This window comes from Petaurus breviceps, unplaced genomic scaffold, assembly GCF_028583685.1.
Source record: "Petaurus breviceps papuanus isolate PSGF00001 unplaced genomic scaffold, PetGlider_PUasm1.0 688, whole genome shotgun sequence".
Lineage (NCBI taxonomy): Eukaryota > Metazoa > Chordata > Mammalia > Diprotodontia > Petauridae > Petaurus > Petaurus breviceps.
The window spans coordinates 23,577,131-23,593,541 of record NW_027186457.1 but is presented as its reverse complement, the minus strand read 5'-3'; the positions used below and the strand labels follow the sequence as shown (position 1 = coordinate 23,593,541).

At 41.3% G+C, this 16,411-nt stretch overlaps 1 pseudogene; it reads left to right on the top strand.

Annotated features, from left to right (window-relative positions):
• Positions 1 to 1,555: 1,555 nt before the first annotated feature.
• Positions 1,556 to 6,132, top strand: LOC138174218 (E3 ubiquitin-protein ligase RNF138 pseudogene; annotated as a pseudogene).
• The last annotated feature ends 10,279 nt before the right edge of the window (positions 6,133 to 16,411 follow it).

The following is a 16,411-nucleotide window of genomic DNA, read 5'->3' as shown; positions in this document are numbered from 1 at the left end:
ACAAAGATATACTGAGGGTCTATATAAATCCAACTATAAAAACCCTGTACAGAAATAACAATGCACCTAAATAATTGAAGAAACATTAATTGCTTGGGGCAGGTCAAGCCAATAAAGTTAAAATGACAATCCTACCTAAATTAAATTGCTTATTCATAGCTGTACCAATCAGACTGCCAAAGTAATATCTGGTGATAGGAAATTCACATGGAAGAAAAAAAGTCAAGAGTCTCAAGAGTAATAATGAAAAAAATGAGAAGGAAAGAGTCTATCAGCACTTGATCTCAAATTGTACCAACAGAACAGGGATTATTAAAAAAACAACATAGTCCTGGTTTTTAAGAATCAATAGAACAAATTAGCTTCACAACATACAGAAGCAAACACACAGTAACGTAGTTTGATTAACCCGAAGATCTCATTTACTTGGGTAAAGATTCACTATTTCACAAAAACTGCTAAGAAAGCTGGAGAGCAGTGTGGCAGAAAATAGGTTTGGATCAACTTGTCTTCTATATAGGAAGATAAACTCCAGATGACTTCAGTGTAAATGTCTTAAACATGAAAAGCAACATTATAAATTAGAGGAGCGAGGGGAAAAAAAAACATCTTTTAGTTCTATGAACAGGAGAATTAGCGACTAAACAAAAGACAGAGAAAATCTCACAAGATAAAATGAACAATTTAGATTATTTAGAGTTTTCACAAACAAGTCTAATAATTAAAATTAGAAGGAAAACAAGTCACTGAGGAAAAGTTCTTTTTGGCATATTGATAAATGAATGTCTCACATCCAGAATATTTGTGGAAATGATTAAGATTTATCAACCATTTCCAAATCAATAAATTGGGGAAGGAAATAGCAAACCCCTCCAGTATCTTTGCCAAGAAAACCCCAAATGGAGTCATGAAGAGTTGAATGCAACGTAAAATGACTGAATATCAACTAATCAATAAATGGCCAATGATACCAACGGCAGTTTTTAAAGAAAGAAATCTAAACTATTGACAGCCTTATTTTTCAAATTCTTTAAACCACTAATAATTAGAGAAATGAAAATTAAAACAACTTTGAGGTTCCACTGCATATTCATTAGACTGACAAAGATGGTGAAAGAGGAAAATGGCAGATACTGGAGAGGCAGTGGGAAGACACTAGTACATTGTCAGTGGAGCTGTGAATTGGTCTTGCCGTTCTGTAAAGCAATTTGGAACCATGCTTAACACTAAACCTATATCCCAGAGAGATCATTGAAAGAGGAAAAGAGGACCAAGATGTATAAAAATATTTATAGAATCTCCTTCCATAGTAGTAAAAAATGGAAACTAATTAGGGTATCAAACCTGTTGGAGAATAGTAAATAAATTGATATAATGAATATATCGGAATATTAGTATGCCATAAGAAATGATAAAATAGACAGTTTGGGAGAAAAATAGGAAGACCTCTATGAGTGAAGTGAGCAGAACAAAATATAATGACTAAATGTTATAAAGAACTTTGGCTCTTCCTCTGCCCCTCCCCTCGTTGGGCATAGGGAGCCAGCCCCGAACCATGACTGAGATGCTCTCCACCTCCCCGGCCTACACCAAACCCTTGTCTGTCAGGAGGTGTTTTAAGACCCCGGTTCGGACTGCCGCCTGTCAGCACGTTTCTTGTAGAAAATGTTTCCTGACTGCTATGAGAGAGTGAAATACACTGTCCCCTCTGTTGTGGAAACGTAACTAGAAGAGAGCCAGCATGTCCTGAATGGGCCTCAGACACTGAAAATGTCCTGAGGAAGTTTTCTGGCAGCTGCAGATGCTGTGCAAAACAGATCCAATTTTATCACATGCGACATCATTACAAATCTTGTAAAAAGCAGCAGGATGAGTAAGGCGTGTCCTCCATCATTCCAAACTTCCAGATCTCTCAAGATTTAGTCGGGAATAGTAATGGGAGTGAGACAACTATGTCTGATAATACAGAGATGCAGGTTCTGCTGGGCATCCCACATTTAAGTTGTCCCATATGTCAAGAAGCAAACTTTACAAGACGGCGTTTACTGGATCATTATAATGACAGTCACCTCTTTCAGACAGTCCCTGCGACGTGTCCTATTAGCGTGTCTCTTCCATGGGGAGATCCTAGCCAGATTACTAGAAATTTTGTTAGCCATCTAAATGAAAAACATCAGTTTGGTTATGGAGAGTTTGTGAATCTGCTGTTGAAGAATCTAATCAAGTAAACTTCTGAGGTTGTAGTCATCTGCATTCTTCTAGCTGCAAGTGCCATCTTTGAGGGAAAAGCTACATGAATCCATATTTCAGTAACCTGATGTGTATGTTAATAAGAAGGAATTCAGTCTCTGCTTTTCTTTTTATTATACAATGAGGATCGACTTTGAAAAACATTGTCTTTTCATCCCTGAAAAATGGAAGTTACAGTATTGCTTAAAAAGCATAGAAAGTGACTTCCCTGCGGTGATGGTGACAAATGGAGTCTGCTGATGTGAATGTGGTGTATTACTCTTTTCTATGTTAAGCTTTCTTGAATTTCTCATTTCTCAATTTTTAACTTGATGCAGTTTTCCCACTTTATTCATTGTACAGTAAATAATAGTAACAATTTTTTAAAAATGGATTAAACCCTTATAAATCTGAGCCAGTTACCAAAATGGAAATTTTGAGAATTAAATGAAAAGTCATCATTTCGTGTGATTTGTAGCTGAAAAATTAATCTTAAAATTATATTTCTAGATTTTAGTATTTTGAAGAGTAGTGAGATTTTTTTTAGTAAGATTAACACTTAGAAAAAGGAAGATGAATGTTGCCATTCTGTTTCCTTATGTTAAAAATGTGGAGTATTGCATAGCTGTGTGACTTCCTTTTTGTCATTGGGAAGAAATTATATGCTATTATCAAAGGAAAATTAAGTTTTATTTCTGTGGAAGACAGTTAAAAGTGACTGTCAATGAAAGTTACTTGAGCAACCCTTGGTCCCAGAATTTTAATAGTAGTGATTCTAAGTAGTTATGACAGCAGTGAGTTTAATGGAATGTTTTTTGAGTGGGTGGCATTACATGCTGATAAACAAGTATTTAAATGAGGTATATCCTCTTCTATGTATATAAGAAAATTTCTTTTATTTATAGAGGCTAAGGTGTATGATATATATTTTTGGCACTTTTGCAGGTGATATACATGCACCATTATCTGCTAGATATGGAAAAAAATGGAAAAGCAATATGGAGGTCAAAGAGTTTTTATTGGATTAGTTAAATATTGTATAGTAACCAGAATTTCCAAAAACCCACTCAGAAACCAAATGCCAGGTTGTCCAGTTGGCAGCTAATATTTTCTTTTGTGGGAGACAGGGAGGAGGGGGGTGAGTTTACATGCCTGTTTAGCACTCATGATTTATGTCATGAGAAGGAGGTGACACTAAAGCAACGAGAACAAATTCTTAAGCCAGAAAGTCTGTCCCAGGACTTTGTAGTGACAGGATTAGTTTTTGTATTTTTTTGTTGTTTTCACTTGTGGGAGTGAGTGCTAGTATAGGCATCATAAATTACCTTGCACTGGAAGGCCTTAATCACAGAATTAGGAAAAAGAGTGGACTCTGACATTCCATGCTAATGTATGCTGTTTACCCTATCTTGAAAACAACAGAAAATGGAAACCTCAAAAGTAGATTGCTGCTAATATACATATTGTGTAAAAAAAAGTCCATTTTGGTTTTGTTAAAACCCTCAATGTTAACTTTTCTACAATGAACATTTCTTAACTGATTTAATAAAGATGTTAATTTTTTTTTTAAAGCAATTGGGGTTAAGTAACTTGCCCAAGGTTACACAGCCAGTTTGTGTGTGTGTGTTAAGTATCTGATGCCGGAACCAATCCTGGTACTGTCACTCGCTTTGTCACCTAGCTGCCCCTAAAGATGTTAATTAAAAAAAAAAAGAACTTTGGAAGACTTTAGTACTCTGATCAACGAAATGGTAATTGCCACTTACCATCTGTCAGAGAGGTGATGAACTTAAAATGCAGAAAGAGACATACATATTTGAACAAGTTCAATGTGAGAATTTTTTTGTTTTGGCTGTACTATATATGTTTCCAATGAGAGTTCCATCTTTCTCCTTTCCTTCCTTACTTCCTTCTAAATGCTAATAAAAATAAATATATTTTTAATTATGAAAAAAAGAAAATAAGATAACATTTTAAAGAAAGACTGTTGAATTGATAAGCAATACCAAGTACTATTTTTTTTTTATTTTTTGCTTTTTGGAGGGCAATTGGGGTTAAGTGACTTGCCCAAGGTCACATGGCTTGTTTTTGTGTTGTGTCTGAGGCCAGATTTGAACTCAAGTCCTCCTGACTCCAGGGCTGGTGCACTATTCATTGTGCTACCTAGCCAACCCCCAAGTATTGTTTTTAAAAGGCTAACAAAATCAATAAGATATTAGCTAATTTAATTAAAAAAAAATTTCTTTGCTTTTTTGGAGGGGGAATGCAGGGCAGTTGGAGTTAAGTGACTTGCCCAAGGTCACATGGCTAGTAAGTGTTAAGTGTCTGAGGCTGGATTTGAACTCAGGTCCTCCTGACTCCAAGGCCAGTGCTCTATTCACTGTGCCACCTAGCCACCCCCTAGCTAATTTAATTTTAACAAGAGGAAAACTAAGTCATTAAGTTAAAAATGAGAAAAGAGAACTCATTTTGGAGGGAGAGGAAATTTTTTAAATGGATTGCTCTACTTAATTATTCTCATTGAAAATGTAAACAAAATATAAAATGTCCAAAGTAATACATAGACAACAGAGAATCTAAACAACCCAATCTCAGAAAGTAAAAATCAAAGTGAACTTCCAGGGAGGAGAGGGGAGGGTAGAACACCAGAGAGATTTAGCTGTTAATTCTTCCAAACAATGAACAAACAAGTAATCTTGATACTAAACAGACTTTTTTCCACCTGAAATAGAAGGAAAGCACACTATACCAAAATTGACACATTTGACATCTATCAGATGGTAGAAAATGTTGCTATTCATCTCTTCTTGTGATATTTTGCTTCTAGAAGATCTCCCCCAGTACCAACTGTGGTTAGCAGGTGCTAAATGAATGTTTTTCTAGTGGGTAATCAGTTTTCCTTGCATTGCCCATCAGTGAGCCTCAGCTAAGCTTCTGAAATGCCAATGAGTTGTCTGGTCCTCATCTAATCCACTCTTCATGGGGTGTAAAAGAAATGGTGTTAGACTTGGAGACAGGGTCACACTGGTATGAAATCCTGCCCCTGGTAACTTTTTAGCTATGTAGTCCTGGGCTGGTCACAACCTCCCCAGGCCTCATTTCCCTCATCTTTAAAATGGGGCTGAGAATACCTCTAGTGACTGCTTTGCAGTGTTGTTCTGAGCTGGCCAAATAAAATAACGTATGGAAAACATTTTGCAAGCCTTGGAGCACTAGAGACATATCCACTGTCATGGTCCTGTCATCATCACTATTTTTCAGGTACCAGTCAATTCTATCCCTGCCCCTTGATGTTGTCCTAGAGGATGAGCTCTTTGAAGCCAGGAACCCTGACCTCGTCAGCTTTGTGCTCTCAGGGCCTGGCACGGAGTAAGTACCCAGTAATCTTTATGGAGATGAGTGTTGGGAGCAAAGCTCAAAGTCTGCTGTGGCTATAATGTAGAGAGTGAAAATGAGAGCTATAGGAAATTGGGCTGGAGCCAGGCCTTAAGGTCAGATCTGTGCCTTAGGAAACTGTTTGGGTAGCTTTGTGGAGGATGAATTACAGAGGACAGAGGCTGATTGAAGGAAGGCAAGGAGGCCTGTTAAAGGTTTTGGGGCTGTAATTAGGGTGGGCTGGCTAGAGCTAGGGACTGTGCCTCTCCCCTGGAGGTGTTCTTTGCCAGCTCCAGACCATGAAACCACCCACACCCAAGACTCTGATCCCTCCCCAGGCCCCAGCTTCCCTCTCCCACCATGATTGTTCTCTCCTTTTCCCCTCCTCCCATTGCTTTCATGCACTTGGCAGATCCAGGGCCATTGGAAGTGTGGACCCTGCGAAGCGGACTGTCCCTTCCTGAGAGTTACTGCACCAGCAGGATCTTGGATGGACCCGACCCTACAAGGACCACAGTTATTTGTTAGGCTGTGGGTGGAATTGGCCCCACTTGGCTTGATTGGATACAAAGGAGAGGGAGGAGTCGCTGACTGTGATGTTCCCAGCCTGGGAATGATGAGGTATGGGCTCTTGGAGCCCCCTCGGAGCTCTCCTTGAGTCCTTGAGGTACAGGCTCTGGGAACCCCCTGGAACTCTGATTAAATCATCTCATTTGATGAGGCATTTGCACGAGGCCATAAGCCTAAAATTGTGGCTGGGCCCAGACCTCTAGCCTAGTTACTGGCCTAGTCCTCCATTGTTCATCTACTTCCCATCCTAGAGCCTACCAAAATATCATCCACCCTTGAACTGGCCTAGCCCCCCTTTGTCTGTAGCCTCCAGCAACTTCCCGCCCTTAATCACTCATTGACCTCATTAACTCCTCCTGAAGACCCTCCCCAAACTCCTCCTCTAGACCACCCCTAGATTCCTCCCACAACCTTCTGTAGATAAGACCCCATCCTGTCTTCATGTTTGTGAGAGCTCCATAGAATAGTGAGAGGGCCATAGAATGACCTAGCACAGACTCACTCTGTGTCTAATGCAAGTGAACTTTTAATAAATTTTACTTTTCTTTGGCTGAGAGAAGACTTGAGTTGAATTCATGTGTCAGGACCTGTCGGGTTGGTATTTTGGGGTCTTCAGAGCAACCCTAACCCTCTTAGTGGGTAACTTCTTCAGGAAGACCCTGCCTTCAGCAGAAACAGGGCAGTTTGAAGGAGGGATTGGCTTATAAGGGAGGCTGATATTTTCTCTTCTGGACTGATGAATGAGTGAACGGGAAAAGACAAGGCAGGATTATTGGTTTTAAGAAGGACTCTACCTTTCAGAGGGATTCACTGAGATTCTGTCAAATAACAAGCCTTTCTAGGGCAGTGCAAATGCCTCTATTGATAAACATTTGATCTATGCAGAACTTTTTCAGGAACACACCTACTGCATGAAATAGGGGTGGTAGGTGGGTATTTGTGTGTGAGGTGATGGGATGTAAAAGAATGACCCATTGGGGCGGCCAGGTAGCACAGCGAGTAAGCTCCAGTGTCGAATAACCTGGGGATCAAATCTGGGCTCAGATACTCAGCACCACACCCAGAAATAACTGGCCATGTAACCTTGGGCAAGTTACTTAACCCCGATTGCTGAGTCAGACAGGAAGCTGGTCTCTGAGTTACCTCCTTGCTACAGATGGGACATGGCTCAGTTACTTAATCTCCTGGACCACAGGTTCATTATTAGTAAATGAAGGGGGGTGGGTTAGAGGTTCCCAGACTTATTTGGCCTACTGCCCCCTTAAAAAAAATTACTCAGCACCCCCATGTAAATCTACTTTTTAAAAACCCTTCAATGTTTTTTAATTTGCATAATTTCAAAAAATATATTTAAAAAATATATATATTTAAATGATACAGGGTTGGGGTGGCTAGGTGGCACAGTGAATAGAGCACTGGCCCTGGAGTCAGGAGGACCTGGGTTCGGATCCGGCCTCAGACACTTAACATTTACTAGCTGTGTGACCTTGGGCAAGTCACTTAACCCCAATTGCCCTGCCTTTCCCCCCTCCAAAAAAGAAAAAAGATACATCTTAAATTTAATAATTTATTGTAAAATTGTGGATTTTTTCCTGCAATAAAATTTTGATGATGCAATAATGCATTGTGTAACCCATAGTATGATATTATAAACAAGTTATTAGATGCACATATTGCTGTTAATGCTTGCTGGAGTTCCTGACAATGTGCCACACACTCACCCACCAACAGTTGCTTGTTAAGACCTGTTGGTAAACTCCACCACTGATCTGTTATAACTTATATTTTGTGTGTTTATTTGGAAAATAATGTAGTCACCACCACTTTAACTCTCTTACGCAAAAGATAAAACATGCATGTATCGCCCCCTTGTTTTTATTTAATGCCCCCCCCCAGTTGCACCTGAGGCTATTACTGCCCCCACATTGTCCCAGCACCCCCCAGCGGCAGCATTGCCCACTTTGGGACCCTATGAATGTGATCTCTTCTTCCAGCTCTCAATCATCTGTAAAAGGAGAATAATCATTCCAGCAGCACTTAACTCATGGGTGGCCCCATATGAGGGTGTAGTAGACTTCAAAGTGTATCTGACTGTCAGCTAATATTCATAATAAATGAAATATTTAAATAAGAAAGAGAGGGACCAGAATGGAGACTGGCTGAGCAGGAAAAGATTTCCTTAAAGAGTTTAGAGACAGGATACTAGAGTGGGAACTGCCTGGATTTTGATTCAAAAGATCTGGATAAAAATTCCAGCTCTTGGTGCAGCCAGGTAGCACATGAGTAAGAGCACCAGCCCCAGAGTCGGGGGTGAATCCCGGCTCAGATACTTAGCACCCACCCAGAAACACCTGGCTGTGTAACCTTGAGCAAGTTACTTAACCCCAATTGTTTTATAAAAAAAAAAATTTCAGCTCTTAACCTCTCAAGGCCAGGGTTACCTCATCTTTAAAAAAAAAAAGGAGAAGAAAGAAGGAAACAATGAAGGAAGGAATGAAAAAGCATTTATTAAATGCTCACTATGTGTCAAGTACTGAGCAAAACTACATTCTGGAGACATAAATACAAAAGTAAAGTCCATGCCAGTCCTCAAGGAGTCTTAGGGAAGTCAGCATACATAGCTGAGTGGGGAGGGCCTTTTTTTCAGTTTGGAAATTTACTGGGATTGTAAATTGGGCCTTAAAGGAGTTGATTGACTCACCCTATCTAGGAACAATGGCAAAGCTGATTTGATCATGGTTCTAGAACTGGGATTGGGAAGAGAGGACTCGCCTTTATGGTGACAAACTAGTTGACAAGGCTATGGAGGAAATAGCAGAGGGTAGAGAATGAAATGAAGCCTGGCCAAGCTTTCCTGAAATAAATGAAACAGGGGTGGTGGTGGGAATATTGGGGTACAAGCCAGAAAATGGTCTCTGTTGGACTAGATCACTTCTAGGGTCCCTTTCCAGCTCTGAATCTACCATCCTATGATCTGTGCAGTTACCTAACTCACAGGGCTTTCCTGAAGGAAGGACATTGTCAACCTTAAAGCACTATAGAGGTGTAGGTAACATCTAGGCCAAGCTAACTGATTTTGGAAAGTTACTTAGAAAGTAATTATAGTTAAACTTTAATTGTTTGGAGAATGGGAAGGGAACAAGCATTTATATAGTGTTTACTAAGAAGGAGGAGGTGGGGATGGAAATACAAACAAAAAGAAAGTCTCTACCCTCAAGGAGCTTGTATTCTAATGGGGCAAAGGGGGTGGGGGGAGGATATCAGTCCTAGTTTTGAAGTTTGAAAGGAGCAGAATGAGGAGGGGAAAGAAGCTTCTTTTCCTGGCACTGTTTTCCCTATCCATTCAGGTTACTATTCCCCAATCTCTTTGCCTCTGTCCTCCCTTCTCCCTTTGTCCTCTGAAACTCATTTGGAAACATTCAGCATAAGCGTCATCCTGAAGAGGGGAGTGATGACTTGCTCTATCCATGTCTGGAGTTCTCTTTTGGGTACATTTTTTTCTTTTGAAGGGGGGAAGGCAGGGCCATTGGGGTTAAGTGACTTGCCCAAGGTCACATGGCTAGTTTTTTGTGTTAAGTGTCTGAGGTCGAATTTGAACTCAGGTCCTCCTGACTCCAGGGCCAGTGCTCTATTCACTGCTCCACCTAGCTGCCCCTGGGTACATTTTAAGGACATTGATAACCTCCAGTGTCTAGAGAACAGCCACCAGGATGGGATTGGTGAAAGACCTAGAAATGATGCTTTCGGAGGATTCCTTGAAGGAACTGAGGATGTTTGTCCTGGAGAAGAAAAGATTTACGGGTAAAGAGGTTACCCATAAAGAGGGTTAGGGTTGCTCTGGACAACCCAAAATACCAACCCACCGGGTCCTGCCGAATGAATTCAACTCAAGTGTTCTCTCAGACAAACAAAAGTAAAGTTTATTAAAAGTTCGCTTGTATTAGACACAGAGTAAGCCTGTGCTAGGTCATTCTGTGATGCTCTCACAAATGTGAAGACAGGATGGGGTCTTATATACAGAAGGTTGTGGGAGGAATCTAGGGGTGGTCTAGAGGAAGAGTTTGGGGAGGGTCTTCAGGAGGAGTTAATGAGGTCAATGAGTGATTAAGGTTTCAGAAGTGAGCAAAAAGGTAGGAAGACATGGGGGAGAGATGACAAAGACAGATGGCATGGTCCACGAAGTAGGAGGTGAGCCAGGAGACTACAGAGTCACAGAAGCCAAAGGAGAAGAAGGGGTCCAGAAAGGAGTGAGCATTAATGAGGTCTTCTACTATAAAACAGAATCGAAGAGGATAAGAACTGAATAGAGAGACATAGACTTTGGCAAAGTGGCGATCATTGATGTCTGCGCACAGTGCCATAAAGAAGTCTGCTAGAAACCGGAAAGTGCCTGGTGCCACATCTTGACTCCAGAGCTCACTTTCTGGGTGACTGTGGGAAAATTAGATGATGTGTCTGAGATACAGCTGTAAAACATTCTTATACTACCTATCTTACACATGGGGAGATGTTATTATTACCTTTGTTGTGATTGAAGAGATCAGTACCAGTGCAGTGGTGGAGACAGAAGCCAGATTCCAAGGGAATACAGAATAAATGAACCCAACTTGACTATTATGGATGGGTTTTCCATGACTATACATGTATAACCTATATTGAATTACTTGCTTTCTAAATGAGGGGGCATAGGGAGGGAGAAAGGGAGAGTTTGGAATTCAAATCTTCAGAAATGAATGTTAAATTTTTTTTCACGTGTAACTGGGGAAAAATCAAATTCTAAATAAAATAAAACAATGCACTAGTGTCCTCCCCCCTCCCTCAAAAAAGAAAAAGTGAATGTTGGGGGTAATGTCAGTATCTTTTATCGGCTATTCTTTCTAAAAGTTTCATAGTGAAGGGAAGGAAGAAGAGTCTGGGGTGACCAGAGGGATAAACTGGGACAAGGGATTTTTGTTTCTTTAAATTTTAAGGATGATAGACCTGAACTTATTTGTAGGCAGAGGGAAAGGAGTTGGTGCTAAAGCGGAGAATGCATTTAGATGGCTGTCCTATGGCAGTTACCTATCTTAATTTGTGTCTCCTGTCTCTATGACCGCACAGTTTAAGAAGAGCGAGTAAAATATTACCTAAAGATATGTATTTTAAACCTTCATTTCTAAGTACATAAAGATCATAAGAGTTAGAACCAGAAGAGTCCTTAGAAATAACTTCTGCCTTTTGCCTCTTTTTATATTCTCAGTGCTTCCCATAATGCCTGGCATGTAGTAGGCGCTTAATAAATGTTTGGGGCACCATAGTGCACAGAGCACCAGGCCTGGGGTCAAGAAGGCTCATTTTCCTGAGTTCAAATCTGGCCTCAGACACTAGCTGTGGGATGCTGGGGTAGTCACTTAACCCTGTTTGCCAGAAGATTCCCCATCTGTCAAATGAGCTGGAGAAGGAAATGGCAAAAACACTCTAGTAACTTTGCCAAAAAAAACTCCAAATGGGGTCATGAAGTTGGACAAGACTGAAAACAAACAAAAAAACCGACTGAACAACAATAAATATTTATTGATCGACCCACAGACTAGTCCAATCCCTTTGTTTTCTAGATGAGGAAACAGGTTGGAAGTAATTTGAAGGCTATTTCCTTAATTAATGTCTTGTCATCATGAAAAGAGCATATTATCTGAAAAAATGCTTTTGTTAAATTGTCCAAAAACAATATTGCTTGTTACCAAGGGATTTAATCCTATGACCAACCACCTTGGTGCTGAAATTGAACAAACTTAATCAAAGGAAGGACCTCCTCATAGCTGCTGTTGCCAGAGGGTTTCTGTTAAAGGAAGTGGATCATGGAGGTATCATGAGACACGGACATCCTTTGTGGCAAAATATAGACATTTTTCCTCTGGAGACAAGAGACTAATGTTCTGATGTGCAGAACCACAGGACCATCATAAGGGATTCTTGTACCGGGGGAAAAGTCACTGGATTAGGCTGGGAAAGTAGCTTATCCCTCAGAGAGCCTACCCCATCTTGGGCGGGGGGAGGTGTGGAGACCAAGGAGGGTGGGTCCCAGGGGAAGGCCATGGGCCCTGGCAATCACCTGCATCGTGGCTAGGACTGGTAGGAAGTGATGCTCTGGGACCCGGCAAATAGTCAACTCAAGGAAGAAGCATGTGCCCTGGGAGAAGGTCCCACTTGCCTCATTCTAGTTACAGCTCTCTCTGCTGATGTATAAAGGTGAAAGTTTCCCTAGCTGCTTAGTGAGCATGGCTGACAAGCAAACATCAAATTCTTCTCTGCTTATTAAAGAAGAATAACTCTATAAAGCACCTTTTTTGTTTGGGGAAGGTTTTCCCCATCTTCGGGTGAAACCTATACTTCGGGCCATATCAAACTCTCACTTAGAGAAAAAAAAACAAAGGTTAAAACTTAGTATGGCTGTTTCTTTTCTCCAAGCGTGTCCTCCATTTTCTCACATCTTTGCCTTTGAGAACCTGGAGCTCCCTTTTCTCCAAGCTTTGTCCTGTCCTTAGAGCATAATACAATGGAAGCAGAATAAGGGGACCTGGTTCCAAAGCCCAGTTCTTCCACTTGCTAGCAAAGCCCTTGGCTCCTCTGTCTCTTAGTTCCCTCATCTCTGAAAAGAGGGGTTGGATTAGATGATCTCCAAGGTCTCTTCTGTTTTAAATCTGTCATCCTGCAATAATCTGTGTAATGGGGACCAATAGCCCTCCCTTTCTTCTCCTCCCCCCTTCCCCCATTTGATCTGGATAAGACATACCCCATTGGAGTGTGTGTGTGGAAGTGAGCTAGGCTCCTCTGGCCACTTTGGGAGCACATGCTCAGCAGGGAGGGATGTGAGGATGATTTGGCCATGGCTGGGTCTCCTCCGTGGAAGATTGACGTTAAAGGGAGAGAGAGCTTCTGATTATCTCTCAACTCCCCCTTTTGTAAACCTGTGTGGCTTGGACTCATCCTGCTGATCTCCTAGCTTGCATCATCCATTATGTACCTGTTTGTAGCCTCCCCTGCTATCATAGAGTTAATGCCATACTCTGTACATAGTAGGCACTCAATAAATATTTGATGGGTGGAATATACCTTTTTTTAAAAAAAAAAAATCATAATCTATAAAACAAAACACCTTCATAATCCTGAATTTTAAAATGAGTCGTGCTTCAAAAGTCCAATAAGTCAATTGTTTGGAGTTAATACATTTTCCCATAGGAAAATAAAACAACCACACATTCTAGAGTTAAAAAAGATCTCCATAGCCATCTAGTTCAATTCTTACCTGAAAAGGATCTGCATAAGGTGCCCCTTCCACTCCAGTACACCCACATGGCTGGGAAAATTTTCCTTGACATCCCACTGAAATTGGCCTTTTCGAACTTCCACAGTGCTCCCAGGTCTGTTCCCTGGGGCTAATGAGGTATGGGCTGTGGGAGCCCCCTTGAGCTCTCCTTGAGTCCTTGAGGTACAGGCTCTGGGAACCCCCCTTGAACTCTGATTAAATAGTCCTATTTGATGAGGCATTTGCTTGAAGCCATAAGCCTTACATTGTGGCTGGGCCTAAACCTCTGTTACTAGACTTCCCACCCTTGAGCCTATCCAGCAACTTCCCACCCTTAATCACTCATTGACCTCATTAACTCCTCCTGAAAGCCCTCCCCAAACTCCTCCTCTAGACCACCCTTAGATTCCTCCCACAACCTTCCATAAGACCCTATCTTGTCTCCAAGTGTGTGAGAGCACCATAGAATGACCTAGCACTGGCTTACTCTGTGTCTAATGCAAGCTAACTTTTAATAAACTTTACTTTTCTTTGGCTGAGAGAACACTTGAGTGGAATTCATTTGGCGAAACTCGCTTTGGTATTTTAGGGTCTCCAAAGCAACCCTAACCCTCTTAGTGGGTAACCTCTTTAGGGCCTAATCCCTCTTCCACATGACACCTTTTGGACATTACTTAGCACAGTAACCGACACATAGTAGATGTTTGATTTGAACACAGCCACTATGTCCCCACTGACTCTTTTGTTCTCCAGTCTAAATATTCCCAGTTTCAACAGATCCTTAAAAGCACCCTGCATTAAAATCTTGCCTGTGACACCAGGTATCAAAAGGGCAAGTCCCTGCAACTCTTTGGACCAGTTTCCTCTTCCATGAAATGGAGATAATCCAGCCTGTAGGACTGGGCTCTTGGGATTGGGAGGATTATATTAAATAAAGAATGTAAACACCAAAAATCTAAAACCCAGTTAAGTGTCTGCTGTTATTTGACTGACAGTGGCTAATGGAAGACCAGTGTGGTGTCCTCACCCAGAATTTTCAGAGACAAAAAGGAATGTTCGAATTCATTTAATTCAGCAAGCATTCATCCAGCAGTTGCTATGATAGCGTTTTTCATCCTGGGTCCTTTGGAATTGTCTTGATCAGAATAGTTAAAATCTTTTACCATTGATCATTCTTACAACATTGCTCTTACTGTAATATTCTTCTGGTTCTCCTCACTTCACTTTCTGGGGACATCTTTAGCTGAAAGATTAATATCTCACATTCCACCTGGAGGTTTTGTCCTTAAAAGGAGATATCCACCAGCAAATAGTCTTTTGGTTTGGGGCCACTTTGAGAGTGATGAAACTTGTTGAGAAACAGGGCTGATGGGAGAATTGGCTGAGAAAGGAATTAACTAGAGATGGTGAGTGAATCAGAGGTGGTGAATTAACTAGAGATCAGATTGTCAGGATTTAATTCCCCCTTCCTCTCCTCCCCTTTTCCCCCTCCCCAGAATCGTGGTAACCTGCTGTTCCTTTCAATTAATTCTATTCCGTCTTAATTTCTCTTCCACTCAGAATTGTTGACGGAAGGGATGCCAGGCCTCTATGAAGGTCTTTGCACCCTCGTGACCAAGACGTATCACCCTCAGCTTCTGGTTTGGCACCTTGAATCAGGGTTGGAACCTAATATACACTAAGCCTTAGCACCCATGTAAATACAACAAAACTTATTGAAGTTCTGGTTCTTTAAAATTAAGGTATAGTTTGAAGCAACTGCCGTTTCCCAGGAGACAAAATGAGATTTCTCCACCCTACCTCCACCCCCCCCCCCCCCCCCTGCCCCAGGTCTCTTCATTCCAGATACAGGTCTGAATGACAATGCATCTGGTAACATGAACTCTCCAGGTCGAAGAAAACCACCAGTCCCTACAAAAGTTACAAAAGACTTTCTCTTTCTCCCTGCAGAAATAAAGCAAGAAAAGTGTTAAGCTTAAGGTAACAAAAGTCACAGAGGAGGACATATTGAGACAGTCACGGAATGGAAACAAATTTCTTTATTTACAAAAGCTAAAGATTTCCTGGTGGGTGGACCAAAGGTGAGCTGGGAGCTGCCTTCTCTAACTTTCACCCTTTGGCACTGGGATTGTACCCAATCTCTTGGCTAGTTTTATTACTTAATTTCTCCCTTAGTCCCAGTTCTTTGAAGTTTATGCAAAAGAAAGTCATTTAGCAAAGGCTGTCAAGGATAATGATACCCCACCCCATTCCTAATCCATTGTTTGAAAAACCAGTTGCTAGTTGCCTCAAAACAAATCTACTTCAGTCACTTTCAATCTCCAAGAGGGAGCTTGGTTGCCTGGGCTTTGCCAGAAGCTTTCCCATAGTTCCTTGAGACTCCCAACTGAGTCCAATACCACATCTAAGCTGTCCTGAGAGCCCATACCTCATCAGGAATGGACTGATATAATGAACCTAACCAAGGAAGACAGACTGATGACTGATTTCTCTGGCCCTCTTCTGGGAACCAGTGATATTCCTCTTGGTATATCACCACCCCCCTGTCCACTTTGCTGTCCAAATCTCAAAGTTTAAACACAATAGATAACAAAACATGAAATCTCAGGACAGCTTAGATGTGGTATTGGACTCAGTGGGGCAGGACCCTGGAGTGTTGGTATTTTGGGGTCTCCAGAGCAACCATAACCCTCTTAGTGGGTAACCTCTTCAATTTCCATAGATATCTGGGGCATTTGGTAAATGGTGTTCTGGGGATTCAGGTATTGAATGCATCAGTAATGTTCTTTTTGACTTGAAAGGGATAACAGGGATCCCGTCCTCCTCCTCCTTCCTACTTCTCTTCCTCCTTTTTCTTCTCTCTTTCCCTTTCTTCTCCTCCTCGTCTTCCTCCATTGTAGGATCACATGGGTGGTTCAATAGATCTGAATTCTGAAAATAAGGCATAAGAGT